This window comes from Pavona decussata, unplaced genomic scaffold, assembly GCF_977016875.1.
Source record: "Pavona decussata unplaced genomic scaffold, jaPavDecu1.1 SCAFFOLD_1, whole genome shotgun sequence".
In the NCBI taxonomy this organism is placed as follows: domain Eukaryota; kingdom Metazoa; phylum Cnidaria; class Anthozoa; order Scleractinia; family Agariciidae; genus Pavona; species Pavona decussata.
Window position 1 is genome coordinate 151,830 of NW_028145425.1, and position 21,842 is coordinate 173,671.

Consider the following 21,842-nt stretch of genomic DNA (forward strand, 5'->3'; position numbering starts at 1 on the left):
GGGATATTTCTGATTATATTCGGCGGGTGGTTAGACTTGCTGTGTACATAGAGTGGGGTGTTTGCTGGTTTTGAATATGGCTTAAACTTTTCAGTGTTCAAATCGAGGGTCACGTCGAGGAAGTTGACGACTTTCTTGCTCGCTTCAATAGTAATTCTTAGTTCGTTTTTGGCGAATATTTTGCATATTTCTTTCTTCACATTCTCTATTTCCCGTGGGGTCTGTTTGAGTATAGCAAGTCCGTCGTCGCGGTAAAGGCCGATAACAGTGCCAGTTGTTTTTTGGGATTCGATTGTTTAAGCCGGATTGTTTGTACCACAAATACATGGAAAACAAGTGCTGCAGCTTGAACGAAAATTCCTAAACGTTAAGTTTTCGTGTGTCTCACAAGAAAAAGTGAAAGATTATTTGTGTCAAAGCTAAAAACTTGGATCGGATTGACATTTCTTTTGTTGAGAAACTGAAATCAGCTCATGGCGACCAAGTGCTTTCACCTCGCTACTTCTTCTTACATCGAATGAGAACCAAGCATAACAGTGTCCTTTTGATGGGAGGAAGGAGCAGGTCAAATTGAATGCAATAAATCACTCCGTAAGTTCCTTCTTTAGATCCACTGTTTGCTATTTTTATCGATCTATTTTCGCGGAGTTTCAAGCGGTATAGAAAACTTCACCGCGCAGGTGAACAATTAATTGATGCCTGACATTAAGTTTTATAGTTGTTAGTTTACTACTGAATTAAACTTATATTGTCTACTCATTCAATATTGCTCCTACTGAAATCTAAATAAACGTCAAGAAATTAGGAGAACACGGGGAAATCACTCTTGGTTGGTTGGCACAGATCTTTAAATCTGTTTACAACTGAATGAGAGCCGTGCGGTGCCAACGAAACTGCCCCGAAACAGAATGTTAAAAAATTAGTTTCTCCACGAACATTTGTCCTATCGAAACAATTGAAGTATATTTGTAAAGCTTGAAACACGTACAATAAGGAATAAGAAGATGATTTAAGATCGTAAGTCGGGCTATAGGCAGACGTGCAATGGTTCTAAAAAGAAATACCAACAGGTACCAAGGTCCTGGTTTGTGGACGTGGCCTGAAAATGTTTTTCACCCCTAGGAAGTACGAAATCTAAAACAACACACTGTCATATATTTTTGGCTCAATAAACTTTTTTTTTTTTTTTACCATGAGCATATTTATTGACATAGAGCACATATAACATAACAGTACTTGCAGACTTACAATACCCCAAATTCTACTTACAATATAACGCCACTAACTCATTGACTAATAATTGAAAACTTATTGACAAGAATACTTACAGCCTTACTATACAACAATACCTACAATACAACACTACTAATTTAGATACTAATTGAAAAATGGAAATCTTATTGCTATGTCTATAAAAATTCAATTACAATCTATATTCTTACTGTATTTAATATAGTATCGGTATTCCGGTAGTCAGCAAATTATGTTTAACTAAGGCCTGGGGCAAACGTCGAATCTTAGTCGAACTTAATTCGTCGAACCTATTAATTTTGAAATAAGCGCATGAATGGTGCGACGTTTGCCGCAATTAAGTTCGACTCAAATTAATTGGTTCGACTCCAGCATAAGTTCGACTTGCCAAGTCGGATAATGCGACAGTGGTTCGGCGTTGCAGCAAACGCCGTTCTAAACACGGGCTGAACTCAATTCATAAATCATGCAAATTACAAAATAATTGATTCAAATGTGATGGACTGCGCAAACGTCACAAAAATACCGACTCCCCCATCTGCCAAACGCTACTTCCCCCCCCTGACGAGCATGCGCTGTACAGAGACAATTTCGCGACCAGAAATGGCGAGCTATCGAAAGCCATTGCTGACGTCGCACAGCGTGATGGAAATGTGTTTTTCGTGTTTCATGAACACTAAATATAAATGATTGAAACGCGAATTGCCTATTTACAATAAATGCTCAGTGTTTGAGTCTTCTCTTTCTATTTTTCGCAATTAATTGCCAAAGAAAAGCCCGACGAGCACTGTATTTCGGCATTTCGCTAGCAAGTCCTAGCAATAACTAGCCGCGCATCAAGTGAATAGGGACTTTACGAATGCAAGACGGTGACGCCAACGAAAAAGTCATTTGAAAGTATAACTTTGTTTCACTTGTGCTACTTCGCGATTATTTTAACTCATTCAACTTGTACACAAACGACAAACTAAACCGTTCAAGTTAAGGAAGAGAATAAAAAATTCACTGTGGTGTGTTCACGTTCTCCACAAAACCTTGAATCTGGTCATTTCACGTTGTTGTTTTGCAGGGGACGACAAAGAAATGCACCAAAATGTAAAACCCACGTGCAGAGCGATTGTTTTTGCTCATTAAGCCTTTTGTGTTGTGGCGTTGTCGTCGCCGTCGCCGCGGTGTTTTCGTAAGGTCCCTAATAGCACGGGGACACGTGCTTATTCCCGTGTTTCACAAAGTGCAACTTGTGAATTAGGGTCTACGCAGGTTCGACGTTTGCTACCACACTGGAATTAAGTCGACTCTTTGTCGAACCAATTTTTAATAAATTCGACGCGACTTAGATTCGACGTTTGCCCTAGGCCTAACTCTAGCTACTATAAATGAAGTTCCATTTATCATAAAATTCTTAAGGAGAGTGTTGTTCTTGGTACTAGTGTATTTTTCTGTTTGTAATTTGATGTTTACTTTTGCTAGAAAGTTCGTTAAGTTGGGAAGAATTCCATTCCTTCTGCAATCCCACAGATTTAATTTGCCAATGATTATCAAACAATCTCAATACCCTAAATGGTATCACAGAAGCTGTTGCTGTGGACTTTTTGAGGCTGAACAGCCCAAGAGGTACCAAGCCCGCTTTTTTAACCCCTAAAACGTACGACGAGCACCCCACTCCTTTTTATTTATAGAGTCCCCCCTTCCCAGGAGTGATATGTACATGCCAACAGATGCATGTGTGAAAAAGATATATATATAATGAAACTGTAATCTCACTGATATGAATGCAGGGATGTATATTTCATACATCGTAAAAACATCTAAGCTTTTCTGTTTTCTTTTCTCTCTTTTTTAATCGTTCCACGTTTGTCAACATATCCAACGAATAGATAAAAATTGACTTTGCATTTTGTTCTCTTTAGCATTTCTGTTATAAACGCATCTCGCCTTGCTACTTCCCGCCAAACAAACACGGGCGCATTAGCATTGTAGGATTGCGTATGGACGGACGGTCAGACGGACAAAAGTGACGTCATAACCAAACCAAAATTTTTCGCATTCATGGGTTTCTTAAATTTTCTTAGGCTATGGGGCTTCGCGCGCGCGCCAAGCTCCACTATTATGCTACTAACTAATCTATGATTTTAAATGCCAATTCTAAAATTAATATCTAAAAATACACAATGGCTTTCTTTAAGCCGAAAAGAGTTGATCTTTAGAAATTTATTTTTTTCCAAACTTTTAGGGATAAATCGAGGAGACAGTCAAATTCAAGTTTCAGCATCTTTATAAATGCTCCAGCTTCATTCCAAGCGAACGTAAAAACTTCAGCTCGATAGTCGACTTATCATGCTGTATTAGACTTACCAGGTTTCAACTCTGTGAAACTTCATCGACTCACCAAAACCTTCGTCCGGTGAAGATTGCCACACCGTAATGCCTTTTTCCATCGATCACTCAGCCATTGTTCAGCATTGCGGTAAACAATGTCGACGTTCCCTGTCTCAATTTCTCCGGTCGACCTTGACGGATTCCCCAATTGTCGCAGTAGTGATTCCACAATCCTCTTTTTTAATATTTTGGACTCACAACAACAAATGTTGCAACCACTAGAAGGATGCAATTTTTCCATCCTGACTTTTGGAATAAAATGATATACGACACACTTTAAATGCCAAATACTGTTGGAAGTACGGCTAAACTGAACATCTTATAAGCAAACTTCGTTTGGATGCACTCTGTCTGCTCGACATTTAACGATTTGTGGATAAAGTCTTGAAGAGACGAAGTGAGGGCAGTGAAAAAACTCGGTCTTCGCATCTCCGTCGGCGGCCGCCATACTTAGGGAGTTTATTACAGGAAGCTACTATGGCGACGGCAACGAAGACGTCACAAAACAATAGGATAGAATGAGAAAAACAAAGGCCCTGCACGTGCGTTATGAATTTTGGTACATTTCTTCACCGTGCTCGGCCAAACCACAACGTGAAATGACTAAATTTAAGGCTTTGTGGAGAGCGTGAGCACATGACGGTAAATTTTTCAATCTCTCTCTCAACTTGAACGCTGTTCCCACATGTTCTGTTACTGGATAGTTCGGCCACATTGTACAAGTTGAATCGAACGAATTGGAATAATCGCGAAGTAGTACTAGTGAAGCGAACTTATATTTTCAACCAACGATTTCGTTGGCGTTGCCATTGTTTTTTCTTGAAGAACCTAATTTTGAAACGGAAGCCAGAAATGCAATCATGTAACCATTTGGAACGTGGCTCAAAGAATCTTTGTTTTTCGACCAATTAGACAAACGTCCAGAATCTGGACTTGCGGCAGACGACTCGTGTAGTAATTGTTTCTGGCGCTCCTTTTTTTCCCCCTTCTCCCGACCGCCGTCTGAAAAAGAAAACAAAAAAAAAAAAAGCCTGATTGCAGGTTTTTTAAACTTAAGTTGACCAGACGCTACAAACTGAAGCAGCCAGCAAATAATGTGAGGAAATACATTGAAATATTTTATTAACAGAACATTGCATTACAGTGAAATCGAGAAGAAAATAGTTATTTAAAGGATAATGCTTAACATACATGTCAACCCGGGCATGTTTATAACAATCGAATCACCGGAAAGTAGCTACAAGGAGGTTTATTTTTTAAAAGTTATGACAACTTGGCCAGATCGTGGATCCTATCACTTGCCCGGGATTACTTGACACCAGTTACACCAGTGACACCACGAGCTTTGATTCTGTGGTACGTTTCTTCGCTTCCCCTGGAGCAAGCAGCAATACCAGAGATACTGGCACGTTAATCCCTCCACCTTTTTTCTATCGACCTTTTCACCGTAATGTAAGGATGCATTCTGTAGTTATGACAGCACATTATGCAACCTGCGTTATAGTGTGGAACTCTGAGCTCGAAGCTCTGCACATGCAGTCTTGACCTACCTAATAAAAGCAGACAAATATTGCCTTAAACATTGGTCTGAACTAAGGAAATAATTATGAGGCAGGTCTGAAACAGGCTATTGATTTAAGGGTCAGGTCATAAATAGTGTAGAGAAAAACAGACGATGAGAAATCCAAAGACTACTACACGGCTGATATAACGTAATATATTTCAAGACAATATTTCGGCTGGCCAAACCAGCCTTCTTCAGGTTTAGATGTTACTATAAAATTATATGAATGAAATTACGATATTATATTATGGAGGATGTTATACTATAGGGAAAAACGCAGATTTCGGTGATAAATAGGGTAAGGCTTTTGGGAAGAGGGCCGCACACCCCTAACCAATATTTTTGAGAGTAAACCACACCCCCACCAACTCTCCGGGGCTGGCTAGCCTGCGAACGCAGTTGTATTTCCGAGCCGGAAATACGTCTGTGTTCGCAGGTACAGGCTGGCGAGCTACCTAGCGTTTCTTTGTCCGGATATTTAGGAGGCAGTGAACAGCTGTTGAATTGGAGGGGTTCATCGGGGAATAAGAGCACAGCTGGGATTATATGTGGAAGGAGAAGTGAAGTCAAAGACACAGAACAACAGATAATACGATTTAATGGTCAATTTATTCCTGTCCAAATAAACAGTCAGCGTTTTGCCCCCCCCCCCCCCCCCCCGGCAACGAGATGTCACAAAACAATAGCTAAACTGAACATCTTCTAAGCAAATGTCGTTTGGATGCACTCTGTCTGCTCGACATTTAACGATTAAATCGTATTAAATCGTATTATCCATTAGCGGGTATAGGGGTGCCGCTCGGGGTTTAAACCCTGACCCTGTTTAGGACGAAAATAAGCTTAAATACCTTCCCTGTTTAGGACGGACCCCTCTATTTTAAAACCCAATTTAGGACAAAGGACAGCATCTATCTCTTGTGTTACACAAGTGTTTATTGGCAATAGTAATAACATTTAAAGGCTCACTGTCACTTACCGAACGTGACATTGGTTCCACGCATTGAAACGCGAATAACAATAACAACAAATAAAATAATGCACTTCCTAGAAGTGATGGCGAAAAATCCCAAAATTTGGCATAAACAGCGGTGAACCTTAAGTGGAAACTTAATTGACGTGAAGTATTGTTCACTAAGATAAATACAGACTAACGTCTCTGATTTCGGATTGCCAAATAAAAGACGCAACCAAACCCTGTCTAGGACGGGTCCCTTGCAGACTCGTTTGAAATTATATACCTTGGTCAGGGCAGAGACGCCAAAAACCATACCCTATCCAGCGGCACGTCCCCGTATAGCCTATAAAGGGGAGTACCCCCCCCCCCCCCTATCATCTGTTTTTTTTCCCAAGACAATATAAAAGACAACACTGCGCATTCTCCCTTCCCATTGCTCATGAAGTAACCGAATTATAAACTGATATCTTATATTGCTGTGGTATGGTAAAATTATGAAACTTTGAGACATATTTTTTAAAGGACTCTTAAGTCAACAACATGCCACGACTGAACGGCTTCTAAATTTGCATTTTGCACCCATTGGCGTGTAAAAGGAAGGACGGAACCAGAACTTCTTGTTTAAACAAGAAAATCCCGTTACTTGTTACTAAATGTTATCAGGCACTTTTAAGTAATCATAGGACCCCGGATGTTGAATGTCAGGGGTTAAGATTATGCTAAACTACATACAAACAAACGTTTAAAAGGCATTAAGATACATAACTGGCGCGTCACAGCGAGATAACTATTAACTGTCAAATTAACAGACAGATTGATAACATGCAGTCGGTCAATTAAGCCAATCACGCAAGACAAAAAAAAACTAACAGGATCTTTAACGTTTAAAAAAATTGCATTGGAAATTCTGAAAAGCAGAAATAGAAAAATATTCTTAAAATTGCTTCACTTTCAGACCTCGAAAAGCACACCCAAAAACCTCACTTTAATACGTCAGCAGAAAATGGGTATATTTTTACGCCTCTCAATCGCTTCCGGGACTGAAATTAATGTATGGTATAGTGTTTGTTCTTCAGAACAAATCACAACGTCTTGAAAGATCTGAAATTCTAGAATGGAACGATACTGGTTGTTATACCAAACACTAAGCTCACGGAAAGAATACGTCCTATAACTGATATCCCTTGCAAATGAAGTCACAAAAAACTACAAAGCGTGGAAATGTTCCTAAGCATACCACTTTTCAAGATTTTCTTTACCACAACTTTCGTTTTGTAATATAATTGACCGCGATTTCTAACCTGGCTTTGCCTTTTTTTACCCCCTCATGAATAACTTCGAGTAATACGAGAAGGACATATTGTATCTCAAAATATCACGGGAATACCCCTCCGTTTATAAAACTTGTTCTTTTTTTGAAACGTCTGATATGGGATGGGGTTTTCCCCCGGAACTACATCAAACGGTTACGTCAGGCATTGTACTGAATTTTGTTTGCTTAAAAATCTTTTTGCTGATAATTTCTCTTGTTGTAATTCATGGGTCAACTGACTGCTGCGTCGGCAAAACCGGAAGAAAGAAATATAAAACCTACAATATTTTGCTAACACAAGAATATTTGTCTTTTGTTGAATGAAATTCTACAAGTCGAATTAACTTAGTTTTATAAGAATAAGAATTAGAATAAGGTGTAAGAAGAATAAGCTGTCCTATTTCGTCCGCTGTCACTGTAGATGTCAGTGGCGAGTATCACGTCTGCCTTGAACGCAAGACTGACCAGGGTTCGAGTCCATGCTGGTTTCATAATCATATTTTCACATAGTACTTTATATCTTGATTTTACACCTTAACTTACTTTGTTTAATCCATATAACAGATCATTACAGTGATTCTATGTGAAAATATGCCTGATTCGATCACTTAGTACAAATATTCTCTGTGTCTGTTTAATTCAAGTATCTCTCTCACTCTCGGAGTAATTCTCGATTCACAACAGGGACTCGTTCTCACTTTTGAGTCTACATGGACAAAAAACTCAAGTTTGACCGTTTAATTAAAAAAAAAAAAAAAAAAAAAAAAAACTCTTAAAACCCCTTTCGCCACGGTGGAGCTTTCTAGTGCAGTGCATGAAATGGTTCCATGTTTTCGGTTTGTGGATGTGATCATTTAAAACGTTTGATTGTTCCTCTTTTATTTATGTTGATCGATCAGCTTTTTATTGGTGTCAGAAAAGGTCATTCGATATTAATCCATTGAACGCTTGTCTGATTTCGTCACACTACAGGAACCTTTACGGACAGTTTCGATCCAGTTAGGGCACGGAAGAACAAATTATCCTAAATTATTCTTAATTAACACCTTCTTGCAAATCTTTTTCAATTTACAGTATAAAAACGAATAAAATATTTTCTCAAGCTAAAGGTTATCTTGTTGAGACCGCTGTAAGGTACATACATTCAGATTTGAAGATGCCTCTTTACAAAAAAAAATTGAGGGGTAATATTTAGTTAATTCGAAGCCCCTTGTAAACAATGGTCTTGTTCCAAACCTTCGCCTGATACTGCCGCTTCAAACTAAGCCCAAAAACTATTTACCTCCGTTAATGCATTAGCATAAAGTGCTAACGTGAAATACCGCTATCTATACTGTCAAGAGAGGATGAACTACGGTTGCGTTCGATTGACCGTACTCCGGCTACTACTTAAGTATTAATGTATCTCTTGTATACGGAACCGAGCCGATAAGGGTCGCACCGTGCACTGTCACTTCCAACTTGTCGCTTCCACGTTGTCTCTTCTACGTTGTCGCTTCCAATCCGTATCTGTCATCATAAGCAGTTAGCACTCTTTTGTTTACCCAAATCACGGGATTTCAATTTTTCCTAAAATACTCCTGTTAGAAGGGCGTTCCATGCAAAATCACTTAGGTACTTGAGGACTTAGTCAATAAGGTCACACCTTGCCGATTCCAAGTTGTCTCTGAACCTGTCACCTGTTTCATCATAGGCAATCAGCATTTTTTTGTTTGCTGAAATCACGAGATTTCAATGGTTCCAAAATTACTCTCGTATAAAAGGCGTTCCATGCAAAATCACTTAGGTTTCGCATCCGGTTTGAAACTTCAAAAATGTCGGACTATATGAATATAATCTTCTGAAAACATATCACCTAAATCTTAACACAGCTTCCTGCTAAAAATCACAAACATTTTGTAATTGAAAGAAAGTACCTTAACTGCTCAGTAATAAAAAAAAAATGATAAAAAATTCAATTGATATTTTTTTGCATTCACACCGATTACTCCGAAACATGTTGCACAAGCTTGGTATCATAAGCACCGAGAATAAAAGCGGTGATCACTGGCTCTCACTTCAGTAGCTAAATGTTTGATAATTCTTGAACAAAATATGATAGTTTCATGTCCGAATCGCTCAGAACCCTGTCTCATTTGGACATCATTCCTATTCCAAAATGTCTTTCCTACTTCAGTTTATTCTATCGATTTAAAATTCATGTTAATCAAATTGGGCTGGGTACGGAGTTTCTATTCATGAAGAAAAAAATTCCACTCTTCTGCGATGTCGAAAAACAAATGTTAAATTTCTAAGGCAGATCATTACGTGAAAATGTCATATCAGCTATAAGATCGCTTTCGAATCGCTTGCTAAGTCATCCCTTGCCAAAAACCGTCATTTACTGAATTCTATAATTATTTTTTACGGCAAGATCATATAAATAGACTCGTTTCTTATTATTTTCTGCTTTTTAAACAATAGGTTAAATTATTCCTTTTTTACTTAGCAACCGGTCAGGCGTAGAGAACGAACGAAACAGCATTCATAGCTTCAGAGAATTTAAAAAAAATATATATATTTTTTTTTATTGCAAGCAATCATTAGCCCTAATTGTGAACAAAAGGTACAGCGTCATTAAAGCTGTGAGATCAAACCATTTTTTCTCCTTATAGCTTTTCTCCTTAGAGCTTGGAAGCTCTAAAAGTAAAAAGTTTCGATTCAGCAGACTGAAACGCCCCCACCTTGAGGAAAACTGTTACATCTTAAAGATGGACAAAGGGAATATCCCTGCAAAGCTGCGACAAGCCTTGAATTTTTAAAGATACTGCTCTTTTAAAAGGCTCCTCCATCAAAACCAAAACTACACCTACAACTGACTGAACTATTGCTTGTCGATAATATCGATGAACATGGAGGGAAAGTCTTTTTACACTTACGTTATGGTAAGTTCTCGCCGCAGGTCGGTGTATCATACTTTTTCTCTTTTTTCTTTTCTTTTTTAATTGGTATGAAGAACGAGTAACCGCCACTTGTTCGCGTAAAGTCCATGATTAAGGAAGTTTGAAAATGAGTTCAGTCGGATCGCAGATTTTTGCTGAAACTTAAAAAACTTTACGAGCCTAACTATAATTTACACGTTTCGATTAATTGGGACGATGTGACCCAATATCAATTTGACACAGATTTATAAAAATCTGTGTCTGCGCTACAGATTTTTTTAATCACTTGCCGATTTTCACCTCGCCCAATTCACCAACAGAAAAAGAAATTGGCCGACACAGCGGGTAAATTTAGCCCATGTAAGTGAACCTATTAGGACCGATCTTGAATCGGTACGTCTAAATGAACTTTATTACATATAACAATATATATTGTAAGGGGTACCCTCCCTACTGGGCACTATCCATATCGAACATTTTGGATCCGCCGCTGGTATTTCCTCGATATCGATTTACTGAAACGAAGTATTACCGCTATTTAAAGTGCACCTTTGAAAGGCGAAAATACATATTTATATCGATGGAAATGTTAAAATAGTGATTCAGTGTTGTTAGCAATTACCTTACGAGTAGACATAAGCTAGTAGTTATTATCTTTTGCGGCGGATGGCTTGGATGGAAATGGATTACAACTTGAAATAATTGGCCAACTTTTTCAAGTTTCTTCCTGTGCCCCGGCTGATTTATATATAAAATAAATTGTTCTTCATTGGAGAAATCACTTAAAATTGTCCTCCTGATACTCTACGAATAATTTTATGTCAGAGAAGAGGCGCTGTGTGGAATATTTAAATAGCTTTGATTAAAATACAGCAAACTCTCCGTGACTGTTCTCCTTGTAGAACAGAAATCACCGATATCTCACAGTTTTGCTAAATCAATCACGGTGAATTTGTTCATGAGTAGTCCTTTGAGCAATCCACTACTAAAGAAAATCACCCGCTGTCCGCATCCCGTCTAGTTTTAACTGAATTGTTATTAAGTTAAAACAAGCAAACTAACGGGATTTCGTGTTTGTCAAACACATAGCTGTTGTTTTCCGGGTACGAAATTCACTAAGCATAGCATACGGCGCGGTAATTAGATGTTACGCATTAATTTTAAAAACAAAGTATATTGATGAATCAGAATTGCCGAATCGACAACAATTATTCTCTGCCGTTAAATTTGAAAGTATCTGTAAATTCTCTCATATAATACAGAACAAGTTGCAGTTAATTAAGGAGATAGCATTTGTTTCATTGAAGGAATAAAAGGTCTTTATGCATGACCAAACTCGCGCACAAATGGTATGCAATGCATCTCTGATAAACATCTGAATCAGTGGATGAAATCCTACATTGAAACAAAGCTACTGAGCCTATTTAACTTTCTGTCAATGTTCTGTTGCGTTTTGCTATTTCCCGTGAAATAACATTCGGTGTTTTGTTGCGTAATTTTATTAACTTGGACAACTTCCGGTTCCATGCCCCGGTGGCTTATGAAAAAGCACCGTAGACAATACACGATAATTTGCATGGTAACAGAATCAACTTCAAAAACAAACACGATTACGTTAACGCCTTAATCGATTTTCGGTAAAGTCCCGCGTTACAAGAAAATTATTGTACGATAAAATTCCAGTGCAGTAAAAGATGACACTAAGTTGTACAACGCCTGCGTTAAAACGGTGCATCAATATTGACAAACGTTTGTGGAGTGTGGAGAATGCCGAATTAAGGTAAATCCAATTTGCTATCCGTCTTTTTGCATATTAATTTGTTGGTGTTTACCTCTGCACCGTAAAATAACTTGGTGATAATAACAATCGTTGCCTCTTGACGGGATCTTCCCGGGCGGTAATAAACATGTATTACGTAAGATTCGAGCGATTGTAAAGTTAACTGGAAGATGAATTCATGCTTACTGCGGAAGACTCAAACTCGCAGGCTTCGGGAGATCAAACAACGAGTTTCATAAACCATGAAGGTGGAAGAAGTTAATATCATGGTAAGTTACTAACATACGACATCAGTTGTTATTTTGGCTGGAACCCCCTCCCCCCGAAAAAAAATATATTATTTCAATTCCAAAAGAAATCAAACGAAAATATTTCCGACGGTAAAAACTCATTTTAAGTTTATTTTCAGTTTGCAAATAGAATATCTACAATTTTTCGAATTTATAGTTTATTTTCCAATACAATCTGCCCCTCAATCTTCAGGATTATTGTTAATTTTAATAATTCTCTAACAAGCTAAGAAAAGATTTGTAACACGCGGCACAAACAAGCTATTAAAGTGAACAACCTTTGGTTAAAGCGGCAGGATTCGCGTTAACAGGTTTCAAAATTTAATTAAATCTTCGGGCGCTTCATTTTTCATAAACAACGTCAGTCTTTAAAGGGAATTTATTAGACGTTTATCGTTTCATGCCAAATTGCCGAGCAACGAACTGTTTTCCACCGATTCTCCGGCTTTAAACTGCTTTAAAGGGCTGGTTCCATGTCGTTCACACGGCTACCTCTGTTAGCTTGCTGGGTCATCCCTTTGGTAACGCATAAACATCACGATCTTACCGGTTGATTAATGCGAAAAAAATGCGTGAAAGTCAAAACCTCCAACGGACGACTTGAGACAAACTCCAGTCGCTACAACAACTTTTTTTTTTTTTTTTTTTCTTTACCAAAGCTTATCTGAAGTAATACAGTAAATATGTTGTCTGCTTTAACAAAATGTTCGGTGCCCTTTAGTCAAACAATGATTATCAAATTAATAAAGTAAGCACTGTGTAATCAGATTAAAAAATGTTTAAGGCTGCTTTCACGCACTTGAGATGTTTACACGGTACTGAAAACTCATCCTTTTTCCAACTTGCGATATCCGGTTGCCGAACTGAAGTTAAAATATCACAAGCTTTTATAAATAAATCAATGGACTTGTTTTTGACTGATATAATATCAATATATGAGAAATACATTTGAACTGCGGGTGAAAGCGTAAATAGAAGAAAGACCCTCACAGTCATTTATGTAACTGCAAGAGCTCAATTGGTAACTGTTAATAAGCATTTGCGAAAAGTAAGCCTGAAAAAAAAAAAAGCCTCATGGAAACCATAAAAATGTTTATCTCGCGACATGATGCCCTCGTGATAACCTGTTGAGGTCATCGGTACAACTATCTTGGACAGATTAAAATGAGAAATTAACCATCCCCCCCCCCCCCCCCCAAGGATCAATGACGAATTTGCACAAAGTAAAACGCGCCATTTTTCCATCATTGAAATAGGGAGGGGCGGGGGAAGGGATTTTGGGGGACGGGTGGGGTGGTCTTAATTTTTCATTTGATCTGTCCAAGATTGTAGGTGCCAAGATTGCGTAAAGTCTAATCAATGAGGAGTTAAGGCGGTTCCGACTTAAGGTTTATAGTCGAGATTCCTTGTTAAAAGCGTCCTTCCTTCCCCCGCCATCAGAGTGTTCATATCAAGAGACAAGTCTTTTTCCTCACAAACCAGTATTCAGGCAAGTTATCACTGATATTCCTATTCACTTTGAATATTCTTGTTTTAAATCGAAGCATTCCGTTGTTTTCTGTGCATTTGTGTTGTTCTCGAGTAGTTTAATTTTCTTTTTTGTTGTGTCGTGGCTTTTCGCGAAATGGTGCCAACTCGTGTTTTAATCCATTCTTTTATCCAAAAAACTCCTTTTCGCAACTAATTAAGTTGCATAAATAACTGGGAGGGTCTTTCTTCTTTTTGATTGGTCTTAGTTTTGCATCCAAGCAAGTCCCTTACGAAAAGGACAAATGTCTGAAAAATGACATGAGAGGAACCTATAAACAATGGCTTTTAACGGGGAAGAGAAACGCAAAAAAATATATATTTACCCCAAAGCTTTTTTCTTTTTTCGTTGAGAAAGAAGAGGACATTTCCAATCGGCATTGCAGAGTGACATAACTATTAAAACACAAATGTAGTCATGAGTACTAAAAACGTAAATAGGTCTTCTACATGGAACGTCGTAGCTTTTGTAGAAAAATGCGGTGATGTGTACATTTTATATTCATAAGTATCACATTTATGTAACTGGATAAATATACATTTTTTTTAGGTAACACTTAACAAGATTACTCATCAGTCGAACTACAGTGAAACCGCGTTAATACGATCAACTTCGGGTAGCGAAAATGTGGTCGAAATAACTAAACGAGTTGGTCGGATTAACGAGGTTTTTAAAAACTTCGTTAAAAATAAGCATATCCCCCCCCCCCCCCCTTCCATCTTCAGCCCACACCCCCCGCACCACCATTTCCTTTAACGTTTTGTCAAGATATAAAGAGGATTTAGACATTGGTTTGACTCCCAATCTCATTTATCATTCGCCACTTAAGAAGATTTACATTTTCCTTTACAGAATTTATCCAAAGCATTCAAATACAATTTTATAAACGACAGAAAACTCATACGGATAGTAAGAATTAGGCGAATGCTTGTGCTCACTCTGGTTCGAGCACAAATGCGATTGACTTATAGTCCAAATAAAAACAACCCTTGCTGATTTATCTGCTCTTTCTCGTTTGCAGGTTGGAGTGATTTTACACGTCGTGTTGGCGAAAGCTAATGGAATCCTTTCACGGTGCAACATCACAGTGACGGGCAACAACAACGTAATGAGCATAAAATCGCTTAAGGCGGGAAAATATCTCAAAGCGGAGATGAAGCCGGATGGCGAGAGAACTCTGTCATTTACAGGAAATGAAACCGATTGCGGCACATGTAAGTTGACTTCTTAGCGCTTACATTTGGCAAGCGTTTGTTTATAATAGTTATACTAGTAATAATCAGTTCGATGTCACCAGACTCTCCCTCTCCTTTGTCAAGTTGGTGATGATTTCATTCGCACCTTCAAAATCTGAAGGGGATACCAGATACGCGTTCCAAGATCCATTCAATGTCGACTGCAATCTGTATTAGGAGTGTGTTCTTTCTACGCTGAACGCAATAACTAATAGTAATCAGAGATTATGGAGACGCGTTTGAAGGTTTTTTTCTTTGTGGGGGAGGGGGAGGGGAGGGGGGAGGGACCCATGCCCCCTCTATTTTTGACGGAAATCTTCCAATGACAAGAGCGATAGGGACGGCGGCCATAGGGCAGTTTTTACACCAAAAATTTTCATTTTTTTTTTTTTTTTTGCACGAAAGGCGGAGAGCACTTCGGGAGAAACATAAAATTAGGATTGCGCTCTTCGAACGCGACTCAATTATTCAACAAGTGCGTGTTGGATACGGGGAATTTATTAATATAAAGGACAGTACCTACTAATACCGTGATATTTTTGCGCGCCTTAAGCCTATGCGGGAAATTAAAGCAGAAACAAATTAGCAGGGGCTATTGACATCCAAAAAAAAATTGGGGATTACAACGTAATTTCTTTAGAGTAAATAGGCAACGATAATTCTAAAAAGCGCTGAAATACAAAGCAATGTATGGCATTGAAAAGAAAGGTGATGTAATATTTTAAGCCTGGTGAACAAATGAGAATGATGTATTAATCAGTAATGACACAGGCAAACTCGGAAAAAGAAATTCCGAGTGCTTCTAGCAGGAGTCGAACCTAAGACCTTCCGATTACTAGTTCGGATGCTCTACCACTAAGCTACAGGACACTCGTGAAAGCTAAGGCCATTAAACTAGGTTCATGGGACAAACATCCTGCATACTGCTAGGAGCACTCGGAATTTCTTTTTTTGAGATTGCCTGTGTCATTACTGAACAATACATCATTCTCATTTGTTCACAAGGCTTAAAATATTACATCACATCTCCTTTCAATGCGCATATGCCACTCTGTGACATTCTAATCCTAGCAGTAAGCAGGATGTTTGTCCCATGAACCTAGTTTAAAAGCCTTAGCTTCCACGAGTCTTCTGTAGGTCAGTGGTAGAGTATCCAAACTAGTAATCGGAAGGTCTTAAGTTCGACTCCTGATAACAGCACTCGGATTTCTTTTTCCGAGATTGCCTGTGTCATTACATCATTTTATTTCATCATTTTAATAATACATCATTTTATTTGAAATTGTAGATTTATTATCCCTGGAAAATGCATGGTTACCCCCAATTTTCTTTATGGAAACCAAGAGCGCTTGATAAGTTTTCCTTTCTCTTCTTTCCTCGTGTCGTGTTTTTGCCGAATGAAACTTGATACATGTGAACGACTTTGACCCTCATCACGATAACTCGTTCATTGCGCATGCGAGCATTCACGAGCTAAAAACCACTTGCTCAGTACCAAACTACGAAAGACGTTTAAGTCTCGTTTACACCCACAATGCCGCCACGTAGTACATCCATGTCACATCCCATACATCCATGCCACCCTCTCAATCAGCCGGTTATTCTCTCGTGTTAACTTATGTAAACCTTTTTCTGTAGTTTTTGTGCAAACCAAGATTCGGCGCAACACGTTGAACTATACATTCAGCCTCCCCGGAATGCCAGACGTCTGTCTAGCTGTGTCGAAGAGAAAGTTGGTTCTGGAGGTAGGTTTAAACCTCTGAAGTCTTATCGAGTTTTCCCTCCTTCGAACTGAATTCTCATGATCTGAACATAAGAAGAGCTAGGTTGCTTTTAAACTGAAAATATGTCAGTAGCAACTTTTCGATCGAGGCTCACAAGGTCTTAGCTTAACCAATTAGCCATATCTGGTAGTCTATCACCTGGTTGCAGATCCGTTAAACTAGACAAGCACTCGCTAAAAACCAGTACTGATGCGAGGACATAATTCGGCAAAAACAGACAACAAAATAGACAAAATAGAATAATAATAATAAATAGAACACCATGCATGGGACGCAGGACAACAACAACAACAACAACAACAACAACAATAGCAACAACATCAACTTTATTGAATAAATCATGAAATTACATACAAAAAGTTGAGAACCCGCAGGTAGCTATCAAGCTATTCGAGGTGATAAAAAGAAGAAAAAACAAAGAATAAATGAAAAAGCATTGATCCTAAGACTCCTAGACGCACGCTAGTGTTAAGCAGGATGTGCTTCTTCGAAAGTCGGTATTGGAAAGTACGTGAGATCAGGGCGGATGGATGTTTGGCGGTGAAACGAGCGGTCCGCTCTTCGTGCGATGTGTGATGCGGAATAGGACTGGCACCAGCGCTCTTTCCGTGCTTCCGGTTTGTGTAATGGCTGACAAAAGTTCCTTTCGACAAACCGGAAATCTAGGTTTCTTCCCTTAATTTTCAGGTCCTAGTGTAACCTGTCCAAAACGTTTTTGAACACTTTTGGCTACAGACAACACCAGTAAATAAATTGACCATTTCCATGGTAAAAATAAATAAATAAATAAATAAATAAATAACCGACCAGTCTGCATAAGTACAAAGAATCCACAGTACATTAAAAAGTTTCCGGTTTTTATATTATTTGATCATTTTTATTTGTCTGCCTGTATTTTATACCCCTCTCTCCTTCCGTTCCTAAAAAAGGAACATTATGATATCAAATACTTGTTTGATAATAAAAAAAAGTTTGAAATCTTCAGAATCTTGAAAATCAGGATTTCTAAGAACTCTGCATCCTGCAGGTCAAAAATTGGAAAGATTTTCATCTGCACCGCCCTCAACATTAATAATTATATATGAACCACTGCCATATTAGTCCTCTTTCAAAAACAGCAAGCGTGAATAGAGCTTGAGCCGCAAAATGTATATATGATTAAAAATATGGGGCCGTGCGGAAATCTTGCCTTATAATTTACTGACTGGTTTTCTGGAGAAAAGCAAATGTTATTTTTTACAAATACTGTATATGAACGAAAGAATTAGACAGATAATAAAGATAAAATTTAATCAGCAACCGATGTAAAAAAAAAAAAAAAAAAAAAAGAAGGTAGATCTATCCGGTTCAACTCTTTTCAAATATCGCAGCAAATGACTCTTCCACAGCTGCTGCTATCTGCCAACCTATTAAAAGATTATCTAAAGATGGTAGCGATGATGCATTGACTTTCGTGAATGAAATATATTTTTGGCACTAACTGAAAGTTCTGAAGAAGTTTTACTCTCATCCAAATCAAGACCCTAGCCTTGCCGTTTTGTTCAACACTCGCCGCCATTTTAATTTAGCTTTTAATTCGAGCCCAGTCCACTGCATCGCACTTTTTTTCTCGGACCCGCTCGTTTCACCACCCGACATCTATATCCGCCCTACGTGGGATGAATCATGATCAGCCGGCTGCCGGGACGGCCGGTGTGACGTCACAAGAGTAATTAGACTGTAGAGCTTCCTTTCACAATTGCTTAAACCAAGTATTAGGTTAAAGAATATCATTTTTTTTCCAATCTATTCTAGTTTGCAAGAAGTAGGGAACGAGAGAAAGCAGGAATGTGAACAAATAATGATGGCGTTCCCTTGATTTACAAGATGCTTACTCTAACGCAGGCAAAACTTATTCTTTGATTTATTTGCCAATTTAGGCTAAAAAAACCACACACACACAAAACATATGTTATACTCATTTTAATAGACCATTTCCGATATATTAAAATTATAGCTTGGCTACGAGGCTTGGGGGAATAAAACAAAAGAAATTTCATTTAGGTTCAGAGATGAACAATTAATTTCTTTTGTTTTATTCCCGCAAACCTCGTAGCCAAGCTAGAATTTCAATATACCGGTCTATTCGCAACCGGTTTCAAAATAAATAAATAAAAGAATTCGAAACTTTGGTTTACAGTACCTAGAAGTTTTGAAGCAGTACAACATTTTGCATCCAAGTAAAAACACAAATAAAATGCGAATCTCGTGGTGTTGAAAGTAGGGAGAAGCGGCGTAGGAGAAGAAGAAACGTTGTCCCTTTGAACGTGCGTCTTTGTGTTCGATCAAGATGGACCCTTCATCTACTGCCTTTTAAAGTTATTGAGTACCTTCTTATTTCTGATTTACAGCCATCATGTAATCCATCTGAGAGAAAGTTCCTCTTTACATCTAAGCGAGTCTACCTGTCCGAAAACTCGCCAGCCAAGCCCGAGATGTATCATATATTAATATCACTGAGGAGGAACGGTACCGTAGTAAAAAGCAGCAAGACTGGAAAGATCTCCCTTGTTCGATACAATCGATACAATTGGAAAGACTGCGGGGCCTGGGTTAAACGTGAAGAAAGACCTTCTTCTTAATCTGAATGGAGGAATATTTCTCTTTACGCCTAGTTCAACATGACGGCCGACTTAATTAACGTTTTAACTAAAAACGAGAGAAAACAACTGATTACGCCAAAATAATAATAATAATAATAATAATAATAATAATAATAATAATAATAATAATTGTTATTATTATTATTATTAATATTATTATTATTATTATTATTATTATTATTATTATTATTATTATTATTATTATTATTATTATTATTATTGTTATTATTATAAAAATATAGTGCGTAAGTTTAAAGTCTCAAAGACATTTTGCCATTGCCTCTAAAGATGCACTCTGAACTGTTTGAATTTCGAACACGATTCAGCGACCAATTTTTAAAGTACGCGGTAGCCTGTGGTGCTAAGATGATAAAAGCAACAACTACTAGTTTCTGATTTAATGCACCAAATTGTAGGCAAAATATCCAAAGAATCAATCAATCTTAGAATAATAAAATAGAACTATCAACTGACCTGGAAAAGGAAAGGGTAATTCAGCTAATTAAGGAAGATAAAAATGGCCTTCGTCTTGAATTAGGCGTTATTCCTGGCATTTAAGGTTGTAACCCAGCGAAACAGCCTTTTGTACAAGAGTGACAGGTGATGTTATGACCTTCTCTCATACTAAAACGTATCACGTGTGCATGTTTGAAAGCTTGAACGTTTGAAGATTCTCGTACTGACACTGAATTAAGAAAATACTATAATAGAATGAGTTCCGGCGGCCATATTGGAGGAGCAAAACAATAGAATGATTTCCTCGATCTGGGAAATATATATATTTTTTGCAAAATATCTTTTATTGTTTAGCTCCTCCAACATGGCTGCCGTGAACACACTCTAATGCTCCCTCCAGAAACCACGGAGAGACTCTACAAGTGAGGGATGATTATGGGATCGGTTGGGTAGACGAATGGACATTATGTACGTCGATGAATAAGTACATTTTCTGGCAGTCCGTTGTAAAGGATAAACTCTTTCAGGCAAAAACTATTTAACAAGAGATACACGACCCCGAAAAAATGCCGAACAATGAATTATTCGTCACCACAATTCAAACGATCCCACAATCCCTTACTCGTACCGGTCCTCTCACAATTCCTGGAGTGTGGAATTAATGTTCATCGTTCTTTCAAATTTGACACTGGAACGAACGAGATAAAACATTTCTGTTTAGAACTGAACGTACTACGCACAAAGTGATGAAACACGTTTTATCAGTTCATCAGAGCTTCGTACATTTATCAGTTCATTTGTTTTATTTTTTGGCTTATCTTCAGTAAAGTGAAAGGTTTGTGCGACGTGGCAACCGCTTCACATTTTAGGAGGCATTACATTTGAAATATCATAGAAACAAAAGGGTTTTGCAAAAGTTCAGGCTTTCAAATTTTATGCGGAACTCAAAACATCAAAACTTAAATGTGGATGGTTTTGATGAACTGAGTTTCTTTGTCTTTATGGAATAATATATTGATTATTGTAAATCAAAGCCTAACTTAAACGTACTTTATTTTTAAAAAGTAACATTGATGTACGGGCTTTGCTATTTACAAGTCAGCATATTTGACAAGTCAGACTTGATAAATGAAGGCGGTATTAACACGCTTAGTATTTTAAATGATGTAAATTTAATGTAACGTCCCTGCCCCGTCCCGTATATAGAGATAAAACATTTTTGTAATTAAGATTTGTTTCAAAGAAATAAAATCGAGTTTAATTTGTTCTCGTTTCATGTCTTTTATGTCTTACTGCCGTAGCTCATTTAATAATAATAATAATAATAATAATAATAATAATAATAATAATAATAATAATAATAATAATAATAAATAATGAAACAACTTTATTATTTACAAGAATAAAATCTACTAGATACAGTTTCAATTCTATTAAAACCTCACAGTGATTTTACAGTTTGCTGTCATAAAATTGTAAAATATCAACATCTCATATATAAGAGCTAATTCATATGGTATGGTTCAGAAGATAAAAGAACAATTTCCACTGATGTAATAAAAATATATATACTCTCATAATAAAATATTCTAAATAACTGTCACAGTGTTTCCAATCATACACTAAAAATAGTTCAGACTGACAAAAAAAAGTCACTACTTAAATTCTGGCTTGCGCACTTTCCGATGTAATGTCAATGTCAGACATATTGGCTACTCTTCTCTTTCTCCTGGTTCCTCTGAGAC

At 37.7% G+C, this 21,842-nt stretch overlaps 1 long non-coding RNA gene across 1 annotated transcript; it reads left to right on the plus strand.

Annotated features, from left to right (window-relative positions):
- The first annotated feature begins 16,891 nt into the window (after positions 1–16,891).
- Positions 16,892–19,711, plus strand: LOC146490090 (uncharacterized). The gene is made up of 2 exons (XR_014856890.1): positions 16,892–16,960; positions 19,390–19,711. It is a non-coding gene; the product is annotated as an uncharacterized LOC146490090 (long non-coding RNA).
- The last annotated feature ends 2,131 nt before the right edge of the window (positions 19,712–21,842 follow it).